The sequence below is a fragment of the Agelaius phoeniceus genome, unplaced genomic scaffold (genome assembly GCF_051311805.1).
Source record: "Agelaius phoeniceus isolate bAgePho1 unplaced genomic scaffold, bAgePho1.hap1 Scaffold_113, whole genome shotgun sequence".
Taxonomy (NCBI): domain Eukaryota; kingdom Metazoa; phylum Chordata; class Aves; order Passeriformes; family Icteridae; genus Agelaius; species Agelaius phoeniceus.
The window spans coordinates 1,272,799-1,283,556 of record NW_027509877.1 but is presented as its reverse complement, the minus strand read 5'-3'; the positions used below and the strand labels follow the sequence as shown (position 1 = coordinate 1,283,556).

The window sequence follows — 10,758 nt, the reverse complement described above, 5'->3', positions numbered from 1 at the left end:
CCCTCAGCATCCCCCCCTAGCCCACATCCCAGTGGCCTCAAGGGTCTGCTGCAAGGAGTCCCTGGGGAGCCTTGCTCAGCAATGGCCCTGGGGGCTCCTTCATGCTCCCTGCAGGGACTGCAGGTTTTTCAAAGGACTTTGGCTTTGGCTTTGGCCTTGGAGTCTCTGAGAGGTTTGTGCAATCATGGCCTCCAATTATCTGCTGTAATCAGTCCCTGGAGAGGCTTTGCTAGTAACAACACTCAGTGGGGCTCATTAATGCTTCAAGGTACTTCAGTTATTTTAAGGTACTTGGTGTTTCCCTTTGGATCCAGACTCTGTGAGAGGTTTGTGCAATCATGGCCCCAATTATCTGCTTTAATGAGTCCCTGGAGAGCTTTGTGATGACACTCAGCGCTGCTCAGTAATGCTTTGAGCTTCTCAAATTTTTTAAGGTAGTTTGGAATTTCCTTTCCACATTGAGACTCTCAGAGGTTTTTGGTCAATCGTGGCCTCCAATTCCCTCCTCTAAGGAGTCCATGAGGAGCCTGTGTTTTGGATGGACCTCAGTTGGACCCATTCATGCTTTGAGACACTTTGGGGTTTTCTTCTGACTTTGACTCCTGGCAAGGTTTGTGCAATTTCCTCTCAGGCCCTGAGGTTCAAGGGCTCAGCTCCAAATGCACCACAGGGCTCATCAGGATGCAGCAAGTCCTGACAAACCATGGCTCTGCCTTGATTTCCCTCTGCTCTAATGCAGTTTATCAGGAATGTATCTGGAGTGATTTTGGTTTGTTAATTTGAGATTTCTCAGCCAATTCATCTATTAGTTCAGTGGGTTCAGTGTTGGCTAATTACCATTGCACTCCCTGGAATATATTTACTCATTTCCTGCTGTGAGACAGGATTAGGAGAAGGGCAAAGTAGGCTCAAAATTTTAAAAGGGTATATAGAAAAGTTTATTACCAGTAAATAGAAGAAAGAGTAATAAGAACCTGAACACTTCTCCTCTCCCTGCAACCTTTTCTTTCTTACTGACAATGCAAGGAGACAAAATCTGAAATTTTCAGTCAGTTTACACCATCTAGAACAGTCTTTCTTCAGTTCACTTAGGGAGAGGAGTCTCTCTTTCATGCTATGGAGACTTCTCCATAAGAAAAAAGTTCACTTGTGGCTCTCAATTGCCATGAATAGCAGCTGCCTGGAAAATCTGCAATTGTGAAGCCCCTTCCATTTTTCACACCTTTTCCCACAGCTGTGGGGAATGTCAACTTATGGGGTATGAGTTTAAAGATGAGCTGTTGAAGAGCAAAGATTCTCTTCATCTATTTCTGAAATCATCTTCATCTCTGACAACACAGATCTTCTTCTTCTCTCCATGAGGGCACAGGATGTCACCACTCTTCTCTCTTTCTCTGTTTAAACTTTTCATGGGATCACAGCTACTTCAACATTTGCTTTCTTTAGCATGGAGGTTTTTGCAGAACAAGTCATCTCCTCATATTTTCAATGGATTATAGGGAAAAAGAGAGTCTGATATATTAATTACATCCTTCCCCATAGCTTGACAAGAGGATTTCAGCCCCAAGATCAAGGCATCTTCTCATCCCTCCCATCTGGGACTCAACTTCCACTTCACTGACCACAGTGTCTTCATGTTGCTCCTCTGTGTGCCTGCACTTTGTCCTTTTCTCTCACTGGAGGGAGGATGGAAGCACTGAAAGAGTTCATATCTCACCCGGGGCCTGCAGATGGTTCCGTGACCCCGGTCGGGCTCGGTGCTGTTTTACGATGGAGGTTTCTGCAGCGGCTGCGCTGGGGCTGTGTCAGGCAGGGCCGCACTGGGGCAGGGCCAGGATCTCAGCAGCCAGGCCAGAGCACAGCAGCAGCAGCACGGCCGGGGGCCGATGGCTTCTCCTGCCCCTGCCTGGGGCTTGCGGCTGAGCCCCAAGGGTGGCAGAATCTTGGCCGAGCCGGCCCGGCCCGGGGCTGCTCCTGGGGCCCGGCGGATCCTGGCCGGGCCCGGGCTGGCGGCGGGGCAGGGCTCAGCAGTGCCCAGATGTTCCCAACTGCAGCCATGGCCCGGCCCGGCCTCGGCCCCGCGGCCTCCCCTGCCCTGCCCGGCAGCCGATGGGGCCTGGCGGGGTCCCTGGGAAGGGGCCCGGCCCCACGGCAGGAGCCGCCCAGCCCGGCCTGGCTGAGATGGGGCCGGGTCAGCCTTGTTACCTCTGTGCCAGCCAGAAGGGAAAGAGACCCTCCCAGGCTTTCCCATCTTTAACATGTGTCTTCACAGAGGCGTGTACAGTTTCCTTAGGGGTTTAACAGATTGTTAATTCTCAAAGATAATTACTGATTGGGTTTTTTGTCAGACACGGAGGAAACTCCTAGCAGCTCCTCTTAGAACATGACTTCCGTGATGCAAAACCACCACAACAGCACAGAGCACAGAGCTCCTTTGTCCATATGTAGTGCTCATGTGCCCGAGGCCTCAAAACCCCTCCTTGGGAGATCTCTGGGCCCTACCCAAGGTGTTTTCAAATGAAAACATTCAGCTCAGTGTCTAAGAAAATCACCAGAGGACAGGGCCAGCCTGACTTCTCTGTCCTGGCTACTTTTGTCTGGGAGCAATCCTTGGAAATAAGGAAATTGGGAGGCCAAATGGTAATTTTTGTCTATGGCCCTTGGACATGAAAACCGGTTCTTTTCCGTAGGAATGAAGGAACAGAGCCAGTGTTTCAGGGGCAGATGAGAGGTGGCCACCAGAGGCCAAGGCCAGCCAGAGCTGGCAGGTTTTTTTCTGGGAGATACCATTGCATTAAGGAAATTTTTAGGGAGAGTACCAAGTTTGGCAATGGGCATCTGTCACAATCTGCTCATACAAGTGGGGGTCGTGGTGGTTCATTAACTGATCTCAGAGTGCAAAAAACAACACGAAGGGGATTGCAGTATTAATCAAATAAATGCACCTTTTATTGAGTGCCCACAGCAAATGCAATAGAAGGATTTAGAAAGGAGATAAAGGATAGAGAGAAAGAGAGGGGGGGGAATATAGCTACCAAACAGAGAGACTAAATCCTCATGTGGTCCAGCCAATAGATCTGTCTTGTCACATCAGGGAGAATCTCAAAGTCTTGGTTAACTCAGGGGTCTATTATAGTCCTCTGCTGAGGGGGGAACAGGTAAAAGACAATGAAGAATAAGTCTCTTGAAAACGGGTACAGACAGTCCATGTTCCAAAACAGGATAAGTCAATCTCAGCAGTGAGTGAGAGCAATTGTTTTCTTGGTCCAATGACCACACCTGGGCAAACATCTCACTTCAATCAGGCCAACCCCTCCCCGTGTTAGGGTTATAGGGGTCTCAGTCTCAGTCCTTGGGAGGGGGCTTCAATCTCTGTCCATCACGGTGGCCGTCAAGCAGATGAAGGATTTTCCATGGGGGACCACCAAAGTTACCCCAGAAAGTTCATTTGGCCAAGAGGTGGGGAAATTCATGGGCTATTGTCATGAAGCAGGTGCCAGAATATAGGGCGAGCTGCTCCTTTGCCAGCCCCCTGCTCGAAGCAGCGACCATGGCAGCACTGCAAACACACCTGCAAACAAACCCTTGGTGAGCATCCACTGCAGCCAGGCCAGAGCTCCAGTCAGGGTCCTCAGGGTCCCGGTCTCTGTCCTTGGGACAGTTGTGAGGCAAATGAGAGAAACTTCAGACCGTCTCTTACAGCATCTGAAAAGCCAGATGGTTCTTTCCCATAGAAAGGAGAGCATGGAGCCCCAGTGCTTCAGGAGCTGATGAGAGGCAGCCCTTGACATCAGCCAGACCTGTCAGGTGGCCCCTGGGAGGCCAAGCCAGCCAGACCTGTTCCATGTTCCCTCAGTTCCATCAGGCCCCACAGTGTCCCAATGGTCCCTCGCTTCCCTGAGGCCCTGAGGTGCCATAATGCCCCCTTGGTGACACCAGGCCCTGAAGGGTCCCCATGGTCTCCATGGTTCCATCAGGCCCCACAGAGCCATAATGGTCTCTGGGTTCCATGAAGCCCCGCTGTGTCACCATGGCCCCTTGGTTCCATGGGCTCCAGTGGTGCCACAAGGATCCCCTTGGTTCCATGAGGTCCCCACAGTGTCCCAGTGATCTCCATGGGAAGGGAAGAATCCAGCCCCAGTGTTGCAGGGGCGGCCACCAGAGGCCAAGGCCCACCAGACTTGATGGTACTGGCAGGCTGTGCCTGGGAGCAACCCTTTGATATACGGAATTTTAGAGGTGGAATCCCAGTTTCAGACATGGACACCTGGAAGAGAAGGATGGTTCTTTTCCATAGGAAAGAAAGCACGGAACACTGATCCAACAGTGACATTTGGGGGTCTGTGGGGGCTATTGGGGATCCTTTTTGCACCTCATGACCCAACAGGAGCGTCTCTAATAAACTTTGCCTGAAGCTCCCACTGTGGCCATGACGGGAACCCCTGTGAGTGTCTGGGACATCCCGGCTCTTTGGCAGCCTGGGGACTCCTGGGATGGCACCGTGGAGCCCCCATGAGTGCCTGTGACAGATCGGTGCCTTTGCAGCCCAAGGTGCCCTGGGATGTCACCATGGAATGGCTGTGACTGCCTCTGACCACAGGGCTCTTTACCATCCCCAGAAAGCCCTGGGAGGTCTCCATGGAGCCCCTGTCTCTGCCTGTGACATTCCAGCTCTGGAACAGCCTGGAGACTCTTGGAAAGTCCCCATGGAGCCCCTGTGAGGGTCTGTGACAAATCTGATCCTTAGCAGGCAACCATCACCAGGCCCCTGTTGCTGTGGTCAGTTTCCATGGTAACCATCACCAGGCCCCTGTTGCTATGGTCAGTTTCCATGGCAACCATCCCCAGCCCCCTGTTGCTATGCTCAGTCCCTTGGCAGCTCCATGGAGACCCCATGCCAGGGGTGGTTGCCATGGACACCAGCTCAGGCCTGAAGCCAGAGCCCGTTGCCATGGCAACCATTTCCAGTCCCATCCCCAGGCTCATGGGATCCCAGAGCCACAGAATTGGCGGAGCTGGGAGGGACCCATAAGGATCCTCCAGTCCAACTCCTGGCCCTGCACAGGACACCCCAAAAATGCCAGCCTAGGCCTGGCAGCGCTGGCCAAATGCTGCTGGAGCTCAGAGAGCCCTGGAGCTGGGACCCTTCCCTGGGGAGCCTGGCCAGGGCCCCAGCAGCCTCTGGGCAAAAACCTTTTCCTGACATCCAACCTGAGCCTGCCCCGACTCAGCTGCAGCCGTTCCCTCCACTCCTGTCCCTGGGCACCAGAGGGAAGAGGTTCCCACAGCCCCAGCCAGGGACCCGCTCCCAAGGCTGCTGCCATGGCCACCAGGGCTGGCACCAGCTGGGATGCTCGGTTTCCATGGGCTGGGGTTTAGGAATGGGATTCCCCAATTTCCTGCTCCCGCTAAAACCGCGCTGCCCTCACTGCCCTCCCGCCTCCCATGGAAAGCACAAAATGCAAAGATCCCGGGCTGGGATAAGAACAATTTATTGGGAACAGCAACAAGATAAGGCACAACCAGGAACAGAAACAATACTGGTAACAGAAGGGATAAGAAAAATTATTTACAGGAAAACTACAACAAAACTGCCTGGCTCTTCCCAGCAACGTCTTTCCCCTGTCTGGAAATGTCACCCTTCTCCTCATGGAGAGAGCGCAAGTGCCTTTCCTGCCACTTGTAATGACCTGAGGTGGGAGTGAATGTAATGACAGGGCCATGGCCAGACCCTCATGTTCTCCAATCCCACATCATGTCATTGGCAGGGGAAGGAAAAGGGACAGGTGTCTTCCCAGCATGGATCACAGGGAACATGGATTACCAGGACTCTTCCCAATGTGGGATCTCCCATGGGGGATGAAACTGGAGTGGTGCATGAAGCTGTTCCTGCAATCAGGGCATTTGCAGGGCTTCCCGTACTGGTGGCTCCGTTGGTGTCTGGTCAAGTGAGACCTCTGGGTGAACCTCTTCCCACACTGGGGACACTCGTAGGGCCTCTCCCCAGTGTGGATACGCATGTGGGTGAAAAGGTGAGAGGTTTGCCTGAATCCCTTCCCGCAGTCAGGGCAGAGGAAGGGCCTCTCATCCGTGTGAATTCGCTGGTGGTAGAGGAGATGGGAGCTTCTATGAAACCTCTTCTGACACTGGGGACACTCGTAGGGCCTCTCCCCAGTGTGGATGCGTTGGTGGATGATGAGGGCAGAGCTGCAGCTGAAGCCCTTCCCACACTCCCCACACTCGTAGGCCCATTCCCCAGTGTGGATCATCTGGTGGTGGATCAGGGTGCTGCTCTGCCTGAAGCTCTTCCCACACGCCAAGCACTTGTAGGGCTTCTCCCCATTGCGAAGCTGCTCCTGGGTCACAAGCTCTGAGCTCTGGCTGAAGCTCTGTCCACCTTCCTGGCTCAGGGTGGGTCTTTCCTCCTCAGAGCCCCCTGGGATGGGTTTGCAGCCCCTCCTCCTGTGGGATCTCTGGGGCTTTTCCTTTACGTTGGAATTCTGCACCGTGGAGCCACTTAAAATGGCCTCTTCCACGAGGTTCTGCTGTGGGGATTTGTCCTCCCTGGTCTCCATCCTCAGCTTCTTCCCTGGGGGAGGAAGGACAAGGAGAGGATGGGATTTGCCTCCGTGCCAGAGGGAAGGGGCAGGAGGTCCCCCCAGAGCATCCCTGGCAGGACGGGGTTGGCAGCAGGGTTGTCCTGCAGCCGGGGGCTGTGCTGGGCTGGGAGACGGAGCAGGAGAGAGGGGGAAAGGGGCACTGACTTCCTCCTCACCTGCCTGGCTGTCCCGGGGCATTGTGTCAGTTTGAAAAGACAGGTGTCTGCTAAGGAAGGCAGGAGACTCCCTTAAATTGGAAAATGTTAATCCCTTCACTTGGAATTATAATTTTCAAAATAAGAGGCTGTCAAGCAAAATCTATGGGAATAGGAATAACAGTTCTTCAGTGGAAAAATTAAAAATAGAAATGCAGCAGTACTAAAAAATTACTTACAGAGTCAGAATATGGCCTGACACGCTGTGGGTCAGTGTGTTGGTAGCACTCCTGTTAAATGGTGCTGCAGTGCTCCTGCAGTGACAGGTGTGGTTCTGTTGGAGCAGTGATCCTGTAGAAGGGTGCAGTTTTCCTCTGAAGGTCCAGTTGTGGTGCCGATCGGCCTGGTCTTCCAATGGGATCCCGTGGAGCTGACAGCTGCTCTTCTGGGAATCCTGTGGGAGAAGGCAGACTCCTGTTCACATCCTCAGATTATATTCAGGTAGGAATGCTTGGCTCCTCCCTCTGGGCGGAGCTTCTCACAATGGGATGATGGAATTTTTATCAGTGACACTCAATGGCCCATTAACAGAAGATATCTCCCTGGAAGGAGGATTCCTTGTGGAAGAGATAAAGTAAACTGCTCAATTAACAGATGATAATTGCCCCAGCTTTAACAGAGGGTAATTGAATACACACCCAGCTAAACCTGAGACACTGTTCCAGCCTTGGAAAGCAGGATTTGGTACCAGGACTTGTTATGGAATGCAACTCTGATTGAAGGCAGAGATAGAATCTCCAGAGCTTGCAGCCAGAAATGGACAGTTGTGTGATACTCATTTCAACATCTTCTCTTTTGGAATTATGCACTAATGATTATTTGCTTTGCCAATCTAATACTTCTGTAATTTTTTGCAAATTTGCACTATCTAAATTACACTGTTCCTTAAGTTAAGTTGGTGTCTGTATCTTTGGTGCTGGCCCTGCCCACTGGTGAAACAGGGCTCCATCCTGCCTAAGTGTTGCCTGGAAAGACAAAAACCCTCACTCTAAATGTCCCCCCTTCCTCCTTGTTCCCCACACTTCATGCACTGATCATGATGTCCTATGGTCTGGGGTATCCCTGGGGTCAGCTGGGATCTCCTGTCCTTGCTGTGTCCCCTCCCAACCTCCCCCACACCCTCAGCCCCTCCCCAGAGTGGCTGAATGAGGGGCAGGACAGGCCTTGGTTCAGTGTGAGCTCAGCAAGAACGAAACCATCTCTGTGTGCTCAGCCCTGTGCTCAGCCCCCAGCCCCGGCATTTCCTCCACTGCAACCGTGGACCCCCCTTTCCCACCCCTCTGCCCCACGGCCGCCGCAGCACCGGCTGACAATAGAAGCAATTCTGTGGCAATTCCAAGTTTCATTGGTTCCTGCACAGCTTCAGCTCAGCTGCTGGCAGGTTCCAATTAAAGAAAAGTGCAAATTCGGCCCAATACAGATATTATTAAAAGGAAGGGGAAGCGTTTAGTAGCTGTCACAAAGGTGACAGGGATGAAGAGAATAATGATTCTCACATTTGGCAAAGAACCCAAGCCTGGGAATTCAGGAGTTATTTGGGAATTTAGCTACTTGAGCTGGCCTTCTTGTAGCACTTTTAGCAGCCTTGTGTTCTACACCATGGGGTGAATGAACCTTGTCAGTGTCCCTGGTAACATTTGCTCGCTTTCCTCCAGTGATTTTAACAAACTTTTCAAGGAAGGACAACCAAATATTTTCTTTACACTCCAGGCCCACAACAGCCATTTTTCTCACCAGTTCTGCCATAGGTCGCTCAGAGGAAGCTGCATCAGAGTTTCCAAGAGTTCTTCCAGAGAGAACCACAACCTCCTCAGAGGAGGGAACCATGCTGTTGTCAAAAGCACCTGGGGTCAAAGAACAGTGCCCTGAACTCACTGTGCCAAAAGAATTTTGCAATCTGGTTAAGAAAATTGCTAGAGAGATGCCTCTGTCCAAATTAAGGCGCTAACAAGACCAAATCCTACGTGGATTTTATTGAACAGTAAATGTGAGGTAGAGAGTGAGATGGAAAGAAAGAGAAAAGGGGGGGAGAGCAAGGGAGTGACAGGGACAGAGACCTGCCCTGGGGCAGGGCAAGTGTGACATTGTCCCCTGTGTGTGTGGCCTTCCCAGGGTGGGGGTTTTAAACCTGAGCCAGTTTGGGTAAGGGGGGTGGTGTTCACCCCCTGAGCAGGGATTCCCCCACTGTTTCAGGTTGCAGTGTAAGATGGAACCAAATGCCTGTTTTCAATCCCCATCTTCATCAACTGCTATAAACAGGTGGGGCAGGGTTCTTTATCTCTTCCATGACTCAGCCCTGATAACGCCCTCCAGGGGAGATATCTTCTGCGAATGGGCCATTGTGTGTCACTGCAGGACTGATCAAATTCCATCATCCCATTGTGGGATGCTCCGCCCAGGGGGAGGATCCAAGCATTCCTACCTGGATATAAGCTGAGCCTTTAAACACCAGGAGCAGCTGGCCTACTGGATTCCCAGAGGACAAGAGCTCCAGAACCACAACTGGACCTTCAGAGGAAGACCAGACCCTTCTACAGGATCACTGCTGGGACAGAATCACGTTCATCACTCCAGCAGTACTGCAGCCACCATTTAATGGGACTGCTGCCACCACCCTGAGCAACAGGGTGTCAGGTTATATCCTGACTCTGTCAGTTTAAGGCAGTGTTTCTGTAGCATTGCCTTGATCTTAATTTTCTTATTAAATTGTAATTCTGGCTGAGACTCTCCCCCAGGTTTGCCTTCAATCCAGTATAAAATTTAGTGTGCTCATCCCTTGTTTTCCTCCCAAAGCAGGATTTCCCATCCTGAAACCTTCACTAAATGAAGGAGGAGGCTGCGAGGAAGAGGAAGATGCCCCAGGAGCCCCAGGCAGGTGAGGAGGAAGTGAGTGCCCCTTTCCCCCTCTCTCCTGCTCCATCTCCATGCCTAGCACGGCCCCCGGCTGCAGGACAACCCTGCTGCCAACCCCGTCCTGCCAGGAATGCTCTGGGGGGATCTCCTTCCCCTTCTCTGTGGCACAAAGGCAAATCCCATCCTCTCCTTGTCCTTCTTCCCCCAGGGAAGGAGCTGAGGATGGAGACCAGGGAGGACAAATCCCCACAGCAGAACCTTGTGCAAGAGGCAGTTTTGAGTGACTCCAGGGCGGAGGAATCCAACAGGGAGGAAAATCCCCAGAGATCCCACAGGAGGAGGGGCTCAAAACCCAGCCCAGGGGGCTCTGAGGAGGAAAGACCCACCCTGAGCCAGGCAGGTGGACAGAGCTTCAGCCAGAGCTCAGAGTCAGTGGTCCATGAGCAGCTTCATGATGGGGAGAAGCCCTACAAGTGCTTGGAGTGTGGGAAGAGCTTCAGGAAGAGCAGCACCCTGATCCGCCACCAGATGATCCACACTGGGGAATGGGCCTACGAGTGTGGGGAGTGTGGGAAGGGCTTCAGCTGCAGCTCTGCCCTCATCAGGCACCAACACATCCACACTGGGGAGAGGCCCTACGAGTGTCCCAAGTGTGGGAAGAGGTTTCAGACCAGCTCCAGTCTCCTCCTGCATGAGCGGATTCACACCCAGGAGAGGCCCTTCCGCTGCCCAGAGTGCGGGAAGGGCTTCAAGCACAACTCCCACCTCATCACCCACCGGCGCATCCACACTGGGGAGAGGCCCTATGAGTGTTCCCAGTGTGGGAAGAGCTTCACCAGCAGCTCTAACTTGACAAGACACCAACAGAGCCACCGGTAAGAGACGCCCTGCAAAAGCCCCAAGTGCAGGAGGAGCTTTGTGCCCAGCTCCAGCTTCAACCCCCATGGGAAAACCCATGTTGGAAAGAGCCCGGGTAATCCATGTTCCCTGTGATCCATGCTGGGAAGACACCTGTACCTTTTCCTGCCCCTGTCAATGACATGGTGTGGAATGAAGAACATGAGGGTCTGGCCATGGCCATGTGATTACAT

General features: G+C 52.6%; 1 pseudogene; it reads left to right on the top strand.

Annotated features, from left to right (window-relative positions):
• LOC143691891 (uncharacterized) overlaps nucleotides 1-10,546 on the top strand; it is a 48,242-nt pseudogene extending 37,696 nt beyond the window's left edge.
• Nucleotides 10,547-10,758: the final 212 nt, after the last annotated feature.